We start from the raw sequence: 13,344 nt of genomic DNA on the forward strand, positions 1-13,344 counted from the left end.
TTTGTTTTGCCTGTTTTTAATAGAAAATGCACAATAATTAACAACAGTACTTGGGTCAATCATATAAATGTGCCCAATTCAGCCACGCAGACATATTCCCTGCAATTCCTGACAGTTTGAAGGCATTCATGAATACTATAAGAAAACCAAAGGCACAAAAGCATCTATGCATAGAAAAGAGCGAGAAGTCTATGAATAATAAAACAAAGACATAACCATATATATTATTAAACAAACAGACCACTTATAATGCTTAGAAGCAAAAATAAAAGCACATGAAAGCACCAAAACAGAGAGAGTAAAAGAGTGACTTAAACACTATTTTGGGCTATGACAGCATGTCTGATCATCCAGCAACCACAGTTTGGTTTAGAGAAATGCTAAATCATTTGTATGAGTTCTGGGGGCTTATTAATCTAGCTCTCAAGGAGGACACTAAGGCGTTGGAGAGACATAATCCATTATCTCTTCCCAGGTGGAAGCAAAAAAACACCTTACACAGGAGGTGTCTGGGAAGCATCCTGGTCAAATGCCCAAACCACCCCAACTGGCTCCTTTTTGATGAGAAGTGGTAAAAGCTCTACTCTGAGTCCATCCCATATGAGCGAGCCCCTCACCCCCTCTAGAGCTCCAGCACCCTTCAGTGGAAGCTCATTTCCTTCGCTTTTTCCCACAGTACCTAAAATTGTAATCTTTTGAACACCAGTCACAGTCTTAGGTTCTTCCTTAATAAATGTGAAGTAAACGTGTACAATTTTTCTATAGAAAGTCTATTTAGTTTGTCACAAGTGTTCTTCAGTGTTAATTTATAAAATATAATCACAGTATTGGTGAAACAAATTGCAATTATTGTCCTTCAAATCCTTCAGCCCCATTTATTCTACTCTGTATTTATCCCAGTCAGCTCATCCTGCATTTATCTGCCTTCCAGCAGCTCACTTGCAATGCAACACCACCAACAACCAGCAGCAGGACTGCAGTACATGCAAATAGGACAATTACTGCTGCTGATTGAGTTACAGGGTTCTGTTACCAAAAGTGGGAATTAGATGCAAATGGATCCAAAATCTGATAAACATTTAATCAATAAAGATTTAAATGTGCAAATGTAACATCTGCTGAATCGTAATTGCTTAGTGCTCCTGACACAAACGTGTGTCAGGGCTGAGTTCAAAGTATAGAGAGTTAGAACAACTAATCCAATCAGATCTCAACATAAGAGCACTGCATTCATATTTCAGTGTATCTTAGAATCACATTCATACTGTTGCCAGCAATGAGAAGCCTGTCTGTGCAATGAGTGTGTGTCTGTGTGTGTCTGTGTGTGTAGACGCAGCAGGAGGCGAGCACACCGTGACCTGAGGTATGACAAGGAAAGCAATGACATTTAGCAGGTGGGAAGAGAGAAAGAAGGCAACCCAACATATAGTGTCGCTCTACTCCACACTTTCTCCTCTGCTGTCCTCATCTTCTAGCTCTATATGTTGACACTGTATTCATAATTAATGATGCATTCTTCCTCGGCTCAATTAGTTGGCCTTTAGCTGACCTTTAGGTCAAGTGAGAAGGAAAGGGAAATGAGGTGAGTGCGTGTCCATACTTGTATGTATGTGTGCATGCATTTGCATAGAACAGCTATGTAAATATCTTTGTGTCTGCATCAAGCAAGACAAAGTTATCATGTAAAAGTTTAGTTTCACCACGCTACCTGAATACTGGGTATTCAGTTGTGAAACAGCTTTCTGCTATACACAGCGCTCATTTTTTATTTAGCTAATATATGTTACACTGCCACTGATGTCATGAGAAATGCTTTCCATCTTATTAATAAAAAGAAGCACAAAAGGACAGATACAGCACGTGTAGTTTTCACAAACCAGCCATCACAAACGGGAGATGCACACAAATGCCAATTAGAAAAATGCTTATTTTAAATTAAAGAGAACTTTAACCAATCATGGCATGCGTGGTCAGGACTGTCAGTGGTGTGAGTCAGTTATTATGGAGATGCTGCTCAGTACAACAAAATAGGTCAAGGAATAACCAAAATCCAGAATGATGTCTCAGGGAAACAAGTAAAATATTATTATAGGGTCTGCCTTACAATATAAAGCTCCTTGAGGCGACTGTTGTTGTGATTTACTGAATTGAACTGAATGAAGGTTTTTGTAAAGCACACTATACTCAGATATTACCAGTGTTGTTGATTGGAAAAAAGCCACAACTCATTTCCAATGCTGCAGAAGGGTTACACAGACTCGCTGAAAGAAAGGTGAGCTGTAGTGGGTCATCTCACCTCTGTGATGGTTTGTGTTGGCATTTCAGCCAATGGTGTCAACATTGATGGAATTATGTACAAAGAAAAGCACCGTCAGATTTTGATCCATCATTCAATTTTTCCAGATGACAGTTAACTCAAAAATACTGGCAACTGAATAAAGACTACCTGGAGAGAAAAAACACACAATAGAACACTATCGGCTCTACAGAGCCGGGTGTGAACATTATTGAAGCATTGTGGGATCATCCTGACAGAGAATGGATCAAAAAGTAGACAACATCCAAAGAAGAGCTTTGAATGTCCTTCAAAAAGCCTGGAGAAGTACTACTCAAAGAAATTACAAAAAAGCTTTTTTACCCTCTGTACTCTTGCCTTTTAGCAAAATGACTGATATGGTGATGATCAGATTTTATGAAGGTGTTTCTAAACATGAAGAGTTTAAATTGATGAAGTTATACAAGCAAACAGTTCAAGGAGCTGGCATAAAGAAGTTTCAGAAAAAAAGGGTTGTTAATTCTACTCTTGGTATAAACTGCAAGCTAATGGCTAAGTGTAAGGAAAAGACATGAGACTGAATGTGGCTCACCATCCAGCACTTAAAAATCCCCACTGTCTATGTATATATTATCTATAGTGATAAACACATACCTGTGATGCTGCCAAATATGAGACTGTCAGATGTGGGATTTGCAGTCATGTCTGGCACCATCATGGGTTGTGTACAGTTAGAAGTCATTGGAAATAAAGGCACATGCCTAGTGCCTAATAAAGATGGAGTCTGACATCGGTGTTAGGGATCCAGTGATAAAAGAAACCCCATCGAATTCTGCTGACCCTGAACTCGAAGAAACCGATGTGAACCCCTGGCCGTATTTAAGGGACCATTTCGGCTTCAAGTCCAAGAAAGGCAACAGCTTTATTATGCAGTGTAAGCTGTGTTTGCCCAGAGAGACCGAGTTAGCAGCTTTTAAAAATTCCACATCAAACCTGCGCAAGCATGTAGAGGTAAGTTAAATAAAACTTGTACCGTTATGGTAGGAAAAAGGCTATGCTCAAATTAATCACATTAAGTCGAGACATCTGTGAAGAACACAGCTAACGTTGGTTGGTACTAGCAACTTACTGTGATCGGGCACGTTGTTGTCCAACTTACTTTTTTTTTACTGGGTTGGTAAATTGCCAAAAGAAAACGTGTTTACTTACATTTTTCCTGTTTGTTAATAATAATAACTTATTTTAAAAAATAGTTAAATTAAAGACAGAAGTGGCTACTTTCTTACTTAACCCACATATGTTCACTGTTCACACTGCAGGCAAAAGAATAACAGAGCGCTCACTTGCCTTAGATTAGTCAAAGACAGCTGACTTTTGTTACTTGTTAATTAACACTTGCAACCTCTGTTACTGTCAAATAAAATAAAAAAAACACGAGGTATAATGGTATAATTTACCAGCGGTAGCTATGTATTAGGGACTTATCGGGGAAAATATTTTATGTAAAATTTGATGTATATGCTGATTGTTTAAAAATTTGTTAACAGAGAAAACATCCATCCAAGCTGAAGGCCTTCAGTGACTTTATAGCGACGCGGAAGCAAGCCCTGGAGCAACCAGAACCCCCAAGAAAGCACGCAAAAATCAGTGATGTGATGGCATTGGGTGCAAACAGATGAGTATCACAGGCAAAGGTTGACAAGCTCATGATTAATTTCATTTGTGAAGGTCTTCATCCATTTACTGTGGTTGAACAACCTTCTTTTAAAGAACTTTTGTTGGCACTGAATCCTCAATGCAAAGTCATTTCCAGACCCACTCTCAGGACCACAATAGAGGGAGCTGCCAATCAGATGAAAAAAACTTTGATGTTGCACCTCAGTAAAGTAAGCCATGTTGCCACCACTACAGATTGTTGGACAGCACACCAGCAAAGTTTCATAGGAGTCACCGCTCATTGGATAGATGAGGAAACCTTGGAGAGGAGATCTGCTGCCTTCCTTGCCAGAGGTTGAAAGGGCCCCACACCTTTGATGTCCTAGCTGGTGCCCTTGATGGCATTCATTGTTAATACAGAATAAGGGGAAAAGTAGTAAGAACGAGAACAGACAGTGGCTCGAACTTTATTAAAGTATTCAGTGTGTTTGGTGAACAAAGTCAGCCTGAGGAAGCGGAGTCAGAGTCAGATCAAGACTCTTCTGAAGAGACCAAAGCAGACTACCTGGACACATTCACCATCCTGGAGCAAGATGGCGGTCTTGAGTACCAGCTTCCACCACATCAAAGGTATACATGCCACCTTTTAAATTTAGTAAGTAGGTAAGTAAAATTTTATTTATATAGCACATTTCTAGATAAAAGATCACAAAGTGCTTTACAAGGTATAAAACAAAAACAGTCAAAAGTTAACAAAATGCAATTTTAAAAAGATGTGTTTTTAGCTGTTTTTCAAAAGTAATCACTGAGTCTGCAGATCTCAAGTTCTGAGGAAGAGAATTCCACAGTCTGGCGGCCACAGTAGCAAAAGCTCTATCACCCTTGGTTTTCAGTCTTGTATACTGAATAACAAGTAGGCCCTGGTCACAAGACCTCAGGGACCTACTAGGGGCATAGGGCTGTAAAAGTTCAATGATGTACGCTGGTGCTTGTTCTTGAAGAGCTTTAAATGTCAGAACCAGAATCATAAAATGGACTCTGAATTCAACGGGGAGCCAGTTCAGCTGTATAAGCAACGGTGTTACATGAGAGTATTTCGATGTTTTTGTCAGAAGCCTTGCTGCAGCATTTTGGACAATCTGCAGACGCTCCAGGGAGTTTTTGTTTAGACATGTAAACAGTGAATTACAGTAGTCCAATCGTGATGAAATGAATGCATGAATAACAATCTCCAGTTCAGTATGAGATACTATAGGGGTCAATTTAGAAATGTTTCTTAAATGATAGAAGCAAGACTGAACCAGAGATTTGACGTGGACATCGAGGGTAAGAGCAGAATCAAAGGTTATCTCCAGGGTTCATGATAGAGGATTTCACAAATGTTGAAAGAGGACCAAGAGCATTCATTATGTTAGGTACATGTCTGTCTGGAGCACATACAAGGACTTCAGTCTTTTCTTCATTAAGTTGGAGGAAGTTGTCAGCCATCTAACTTTTGATGGTTTCTAAGCACACATTTAAAATCTGCAGCTTAGAAACATCTTCAGGTTTAAAAGATATATATATAGCTGGATGTCGTCTGCGTAGCAGTGGTAGCGAATGTCCTCAAAGGGGCTCAAAATATGCTGGAGAGGAAGTAGATATTTTAAAAACAATAAGGGCCCCAGCACAGAACCTTGTGGCACACCATAGGACAGGGACGTGGAAGATGACCTGTACTTAGAGACTGCCGCAGAAAAGTATTGTTCATAGAGATACGAGGAGAAGCACTCTAAGGCAGACCCAGATACACCAACCCACTATTTCAGCCTTTCAAGCTAAATATAATGGTCAACAGTGTCAAAGGCTGACGTGAGGTCCAACATTAGGAGTACAGAACACTGCACGTGGTACGCCCGCCCAAGATGGCAGCTTAAGTTGGAGACGCGCACTCCTCTTCCCCCGAAACCTCGTTAAAAATAGGTCAGAGCCGGTTATTTGTCTTATTTGGGATCTGCCCTGGTAAATTCAGTGGAAGGAGTCAGAAGAATCATTACGTTTTACGCAACGATTCGATTATGCCGCGAGGAAAAACACACAACACTCAGGCTACTTCACTAACTACTATGGCGGAGACACCTGATGGAGTCGATGCCAGGTGTCCTTCCCAAGATGGTGTGGCGGCCGAGCTGACTTCTATAAGATCTCTGCTTGAGCAGGTAGCACAAGACATGACGGCGGTGAAAGGTGGTATCGAGTCTCTCAAGGAAGCTGTGAACAGTTTGGGTGTGAGAGTGGATGAAACAGAGACAAGAATTTCTCGATTGGAGGACGAAGAGGCTAAAGCCAGCTCAATATGTAAGATCTTGAAGATACAGAACCAGCGGCTGCAGGAAAAAGTAACGGCGCTTGAGGGTTCCTCACGGCGCCAGAATATTAGAATATCGGGTATTAGAGAAGGATCCGAAGGCAGTAATATTGAGGATTACGTGAAGAATCTGCTGTCTGAGGCTCTGGACATTGAGATGGGAGATTACTACGAAATAGATAGAATCCATCGAGTGGGGCCAGCTTTTCCGAAGCCCACTGCGGACTCCAGACCGAGACACATTATTGTTCGCTTCCTACGGGATAAAGCCAAGATGTCCGTGCTGGCGGCTGCCAGAAAAAAGGGGCAGATCGTTTGGAAAGGCATGAGAGTTCTTTTTTTCCAGGATTACGCTCAGGAGGTACAAGAAAAACGCAGGAAGTTTGATGAGGTGCGCCGCTTGTTGCAACAGTACAAGATTGGCTATTCTCTTCGTTTTCCGGCTGTTATGACTTTTTCAGTGGATAACCAGTATCATCAGTTTTCCAACCCAGCTGAGGCTAAGCAATTTCTAAGCGGCCTGGATTTGGTTAACATTCCGGGTGATGTAGATTAAGAGGATTTGATAAGCTATGGGTTGGTTTACTTCTGAGGGGGGGGGAGACGTAAGGAGGGACACCATCTGGGAATTTTTTTTGAGTGCCACGGACCTGCGATTTTTTATGTTTTCATGTTCTTTTGTTTTTTTGTTTGTTTTTTTTTTTTTTTTTTTTTTTTTTTTTTCTTCTTTTTTCGTGTTTGGTTTTGTTGTTGGTTCTGATGGTATGGTACCAACTGTCCTGTATAGACCTAATTTTTGGATCATTGGGTTGTCTCATGTTACTGGCTCTAAGAGTTGTTATATGGGTAAATGGGATATTCCTCTGGATAAATTTGTATAATAATTCGGCTCACATGGTGTTATGGAGTTATGTAAAATTGTGTCGTGGAATATAGCGGGTTGTCATAATGTTATTAAAAGGAAGAAAATCCTCACATATCTGAAACAGAAAAAGACTGATATAGCCCTGATTCAGGAGACCCATCTTGATGAGGCCGAATCATTAAAGCTTAAAAGAGACTGGGTGGCGCAAGTTTATTTTAGTGCATTTTCGGCTAGAAAAAGAGGGGTGGTCATATTGATTAGAAGAAACTTGGATTTTCAGGTCTTTAAGCATTATACAGATCAGGAGGGTAGATGGGTGGTTTTGGATGCATGTTTACAGGGGCGGAAAATGACATTGGTCAATATATATGCTCCTAATTCTCCTCAGCCACAATTTTTTCATGAAGTCTGTAACATGGTGCGGACTATAGGTAACACACACATTGTAATTGGGGGAGATTTTAACCGGGTCAGGGATGTCTTATTGGATAAATCTTCTTGTACTGGACTAAGCAAGGACCCAACAAACGCTGCGGTGGACGTGATGTCAGAGGAACTGAGTCTAGTAGATATATGGAGACTTCTTCATCCTCAAGAAAGAGATTATACCTTTTTTTCGCATCCTCACTCAACCTACTCCAGGATAGATTACTTTTTGGTGTCCCGTTCTTTGGCAAGTCAAACTATTGGGTCCTCTATTGGTAACATTGCTATATCGGATCATGCTCCCATTGACCTTGTTCTTACTGACACTGATAATATTAAACCGTCACCTAGGTGGCGCTTGAATAACTCAATACTGAAGAATAAGGGTCATTGCGAATGTATAAGGGAAATGATAAAGGAGTTTTGGTTGTACAATGAGGGCTCTATTGACGACGTTGGAATGACCTGGGATGCTTTTAAGGCCTATTTGAGGGGGCGCCTTATTCAATATTGCTCCTTGATTAAAAAAGCTGAGAGGGATAAGCTGATGAAGTTGGAACAGGATATCAAGGAGCTTGAAAAACAACATATGTTGCTCCCAGAGAGGGACTTATGGAACAAATTAATTAAATTTAAATTTGAGATGAATAGCATATTGGAGAAAAAAGTGGAATATGCAATGTTTTGTCTAAATCAGAAGTACTTTGAACAAGGGGAGAGAACAGGTAAAATGTTGGCACACAGGGTTAAGCAGATAAAATCTAGTAACCTTATACCATCTATTTTTGATCCTAGTAATAATAATAAGTTGACTACTAGTAAAAAAGAAATAAATGATATTTTTACTAAATATTATCAGGAGCTGTACACTTCTAATGGACTGGTGGAGGAACAGAGGCTGTCAGATTTCTTCTCTTCTATTAAAATTCCCAGCCTGTCGGAAGATCAAAGAAGTATATTAGAAGGTAAGATTACATTAATTGAAGTTAAGCAGGCAATCGGCAGCCTTAGAGTGGGTAAATCTCCAGGTAATGATGGATTTCCATCAGATTTTTATAAGGTGTTTGTGGACGAACTAGCTCCAAGACTACTGTCGGTATATCAAGATGCGTTTCAAAGAGGGAGACTACCGTTTAGTATGCGATCGGCAGTGATCACGTTATTACATAAAAAAGGGAAAGACCCACAGCATTGTGGGAATTATCGCCCAATTTCATTAATTAATGTGGATGAAAAAATTATCTCTAAGATATTAGCTTTTAGGCTTGAAAAAGTTCTTCCGTATTTGGTGCATAGGGATCAGGTCGGTTTTGTGAAAAATAGAAGCTCTGCGGATAATCTACGTAGGGTATTGCATATACTTTGGAAGAGCAGGACTAAGCTAGACCCTGTCGTTGCCTTCTCTTTGGACGCAGAGAAAGCTTTTGATAAAGTTGAGTATCCTTTTCTGTTTCATACCTTGAAGAGATTTGGTTTCGGTCCCTTTTTTAGGCAGTGGATTCAGGTGGTATACACAGATCCAATGGCTACAGTTATTACCAATGGGATAATGTCACCCTCATTTTCGTTAAGTCGGGGTACTAGACAAGGTTCACCCTTATCACCTCTCATTTTTGCTCTGTTTTTGGAGCCTTTAGCCATAGCTTTACGTGAATGTAAGAAAATTAGAGGGGTGGATCTGGGTCAAGAAGAACATAAAACTTTTTTGTATGCAGATGATATTTTACTGATTTCAACTAACCCAGAACAGGCCGTTCCTGCAATTTCCTCAATTATTGATTCTTTCTCTGTAATCTCTGGATACACTATAAATTGGTCTAAGTCTGAAGCTATGCCTATTTCTAAATTGTGTCCGCCTGTTATGAGGAGTTCATGGCATTTCAAGTGGATGCCCGAGGGTCTGACTTATTTGGGGATTAAATTGACCCCTGGTTTAGACAACATAATGAAAGTAAATATTTCCCCAGTGATTCAAAACATCCGTTCGCTGTTGCAGAATTGGGTTAAAATAAATCTGTCCCTTTTGGGCAGAATTAATTTGGTGAAGATGATTATTGCCCCTAAACTTCAGTACTTTCTTCACATGTTACCGATAGCAGTCCCACATAATTTGCTAAAGCTTTATAATACATGTGTAGAGGGTTTTGTGTGGGCAGGTAAAAAGCCATTGTTCAATCGGTCTAAATTATATGCTGCTAAAGAGAGTGGTGGGTTGGCATTGTCTAAGATGGTCTGGTATCATTATGCTTTCTCCCTCTCTCAGTTAGTTAAGATACATAATTCCTCTACTGATAAGCCATCATGGGTTGGGATTGAGGAAAGTCTTGTGGCCCCTTCGTCTTTAGAGGCCTTCCTTACTCAGAAGGGAAGGCCAGTACCGTTTAAAGATCCAGTACTGTCTTTCATGCAAGAGACCTGGCTTAGAGCTCACCAATATACCAACAGCAGCCCTTATCTCACCGCTAGAGCCTCTATTTGGTATAATAAGAAAGTATTAATAGGTAAGAAACCGGTCTGGTGGGAGGCCTGGGCTAGGACAGGTATTAATCAGATGGGGGACCTATTTGGGCAGACTGGCATGAAATCGTTTGCAGAAATCAGACGAGAATTCAATTTGGATCCAAGGGAAATTTGGAGGTTTTTTCAAATAAGACATTGTATTAAAGCCATTTTGAAAAATAATCTAGACCCTCCATCTAGTGTTCAGAAGATGTTTGCAACCCCTGACAATAACAGAATCAGGGCATCTAAATTTTATGGGAGCTTCAGAGAGGCACACGCTCCCAGTTTGGGGGGACTGAGGCGGTGTTGGGAGAAAGATCTGGGTATCCAGATCTCAGAGGACAGTTGGAAGATGCTGATCTCATCATGGTATGTTTGCTCACCTGAAACACAGTCTCAACTTATCCAGTACAAGTTGCTTCACAGAAACTATTGGACACCCAGTAAATTAGTCAGGTTGAAGCTCGCAGATAAGGACATTTGTTGGAAATGTCAGCAGGAAGTCGGGACTCTAGTTCATATGTTGTATACATGTCGGAAAAATGATTATTTGTGGGATGGGATCATCAACTTGGTGAATGATATTTTTAAACTTAATCTTTCTAAATCTCCAGCTATATGCGTCCTGGGCCTACTACCTGACGATAACATTCTCTCAAAAAAACAGAGATTGTGGATGCGTCTGGCTTTTATAACTGGTTGCAGGGTAATTCTTAGGCATTGGAAGTCATCCAGCCCCTGTTCTTTCAAGGAATGGACCGAACAAATGTCTAGGATGGCATCATATGAACGGGTTATGTATAGAATGAAGGGAAGAGAAGATATTTTTGAGCAGGTCTGGGGTCCCTTTTTGCGGTACATTGACAATGTCTCTTAGACATTATGATAAATGGTCTCTTAGAGGGATATTTCATGTGTCATTGGTATTTTGGTTGTTGTCTTTTTTTTTTTTTTTTTTTTTTTTTTTTTTTTTGCACCAGGGGGTTTTACCCTTATTCGTTTTTGTTTTTGCTGATGTTTTCCAGGAGGCGGTGTATTATTTTGTTTCTCCTGGGTTTTATTTATTTTATTTATTTATTTATTTATGTAATTTTTTTTTTCTTTTTTTTTTTTTTTTTTTTTTTGTTTGTTAGTGTGTTGTTTGTTTGCTTGTCTTAGTTTGTTTGTTTGTTTAGAAACGGACAGAGAACTGACAGTATGATTATTGCAGTTGTATATTTATTTATTAATGTTTCTGTCCATCCAAAAATATTAATAAAAAAAAAAAAAAAAAAAAAGGAGTACAGAACACTTTCCTGCATCGTTTTGCATCAGAATGTCATTGGAAACTCTAAGAAGGGCTGTTTCAGTAGAATGAGCTCTACGAAAGCCAGACTGAAATTTGTCAAAGATATTATGTTTGTCTAAAACTGCTGTAAGCTGCTTAGCCACAACCTTCTCTAATATCTTAGCAATTAATGGTATTTTTGAGATTGGTCTGTAATTGCTAGTGAGAGATGGGTCCAGCATAGGCTTTTTTAACAGGGGGTGTATAACAGCAGTTTTAAAATAAGCAGGGACTTTAGCAGATCCCAGTGAGGAGTTATCTATGGTGAGCACACAGGGACCAATAGAGTGGAAGACATTTTTGAATAACGATGCGGGTAAAATGTCGAGTGAACAGGAGGATGCTTTTGTTGCATTAACTATTTTTTCCAGCTCTGATAGTGAGACGGGTAAAAAGCTTTCTAAAACGACAGGCCGAGCTGGCGTAGGAACTGACAATGCAGATGCTGATGGGAACAATTTTTTCCTTACATTACTAATTTTTTCTAGAAAGAAAGAAAGAAATGTTTCGCAGTCTTCATTAGAAGAAATAATGGCAGCAGGTGGAGCAGGAGTAATAATATCAGTAATAGTGTCAAATAATACCTTAGGATTACCTCTGCTCTTTGCAACCAGATGAGAAAAATAAGCAGCCCTCGCATCTCTAATTGCATTGTTAAAAGAGGCTAAAAGATCCTTTAAATAAAGGAGATGAACATTTAAATGAGTTTTCCTCCATAAGCGCTCAGCTTTACGACAATCACGTTTTATGGAGCGGATGTTGTCATTTAGCCTGGGTAAGGACTTGGAAACAGAAACGGGTCTCATTTTAACCGGACAGATTTCATCTAAAATCGAAAAACAATGGTTATTAAATAGATCTGTTAAGAAATCAACGCCATTTTGCGGGAGATAGTGTTAAATTAAAAGCATCCGAGAAATTCTCCGCTGTGGAGGAATTTATGATGCGCGAGATAATTGTCCGGTGAACAGGAGACAAAGGCTCATGAAAAGACATGTTAAAAAGAATACAGTGATGATCAGAGATAAAAATGTCCTCAGAACAAATAGAATCAATATTCAAACCCAAGGTAAAAACAAGGTCCAGCATGTGTTCTTTGTTATGTGTGGGGCCGGACACATGCTGGGTAAAATGAAAAGAATCCATAATTTTGATAAAACCTCTGGCAAAGAGGTCGGAGTCATCAACATGTATGTTAAAATCCCCAACTAGAAGCAGTCTGGGCAACCTCATAGTAGAGGACAGGAAGTCGATAAACTCCGATAAAAACAAGCTATTTGGGCCGGGTGGACGATACACCACAGCACAATAAAAAGAATCCTTACTTCCGACTTTAATAAGCTGTAATTCAAAGGAAAGAAAGTGTCCAACTTTCACTGAGCGGCAGTTGAAACGGCCCTGAAACGCCACCGCGAGACCTCCTCCACGACCAGATCTCCGAGGCTGGCTGATGACGGAATAGCCGTTCGGGCACATTTCAATGAGAGACGAATAGTCCAAGTCCCGCTGCCAGGTCTCGGTCAGAAATAAGAAGTCCAGTTTTTTAGAAGATATAAAATTGTTAAGAACAAACGATTTATTAGTCAATGATCGGGCATTAAAAAGCACCATGTTCAGCGGGGTGGAAGCATCATTTTTCGCAGAGGCTCGAGTTAAAGGACGTAAATACTCGGGGTTTGAGCCTTCACGCTCATAGATTCCACTTTACCGAGGGGATGAAAAGCCAGTCAGCAGGAGAGTCTGGATGAACCCTTCTGAGGCAGCACGGTCTCGGAGAGCCGGGCATATCCAAGCAGGAACGTGGGAAACAAATTCCTCTCCATGGAGCTGTTCTGAGCATAGGTAACAAAGCACGCTCGACATCGCTTTCCAGTCAGACCCCGCCGCCAGAAAAGCCTAAGTTTCACCTGGATACCTGCTCTTCTTCCTCTCCTTCTCCGTGGTCT

At 40.2% G+C, this 13,344-nt stretch overlaps 1 protein-coding gene across 1 annotated transcript in view; it reads right to left on the reverse strand.

Moving 5' to 3' along the window:
* klhdc8b (kelch domain containing 8B) overlaps window positions 1-13,344 on the reverse strand; it is a 277,860-nt gene that overhangs the window by 212,870 nt on the left and 51,646 nt on the right. The gene's annotated exons all lie outside the window — the stretch shown is intronic.

This window comes from Mchenga conophoros, linkage group LG20, assembly GCF_057382185.1.
Source record: "Mchenga conophoros isolate Kocher_MC1m ecotype Shallow Benthic linkage group LG20, M_conophoros_male_GT1.1, whole genome shotgun sequence".
NCBI lineage: Eukaryota > Metazoa > Chordata > Actinopteri > Cichliformes > Cichlidae > Mchenga > Mchenga conophoros.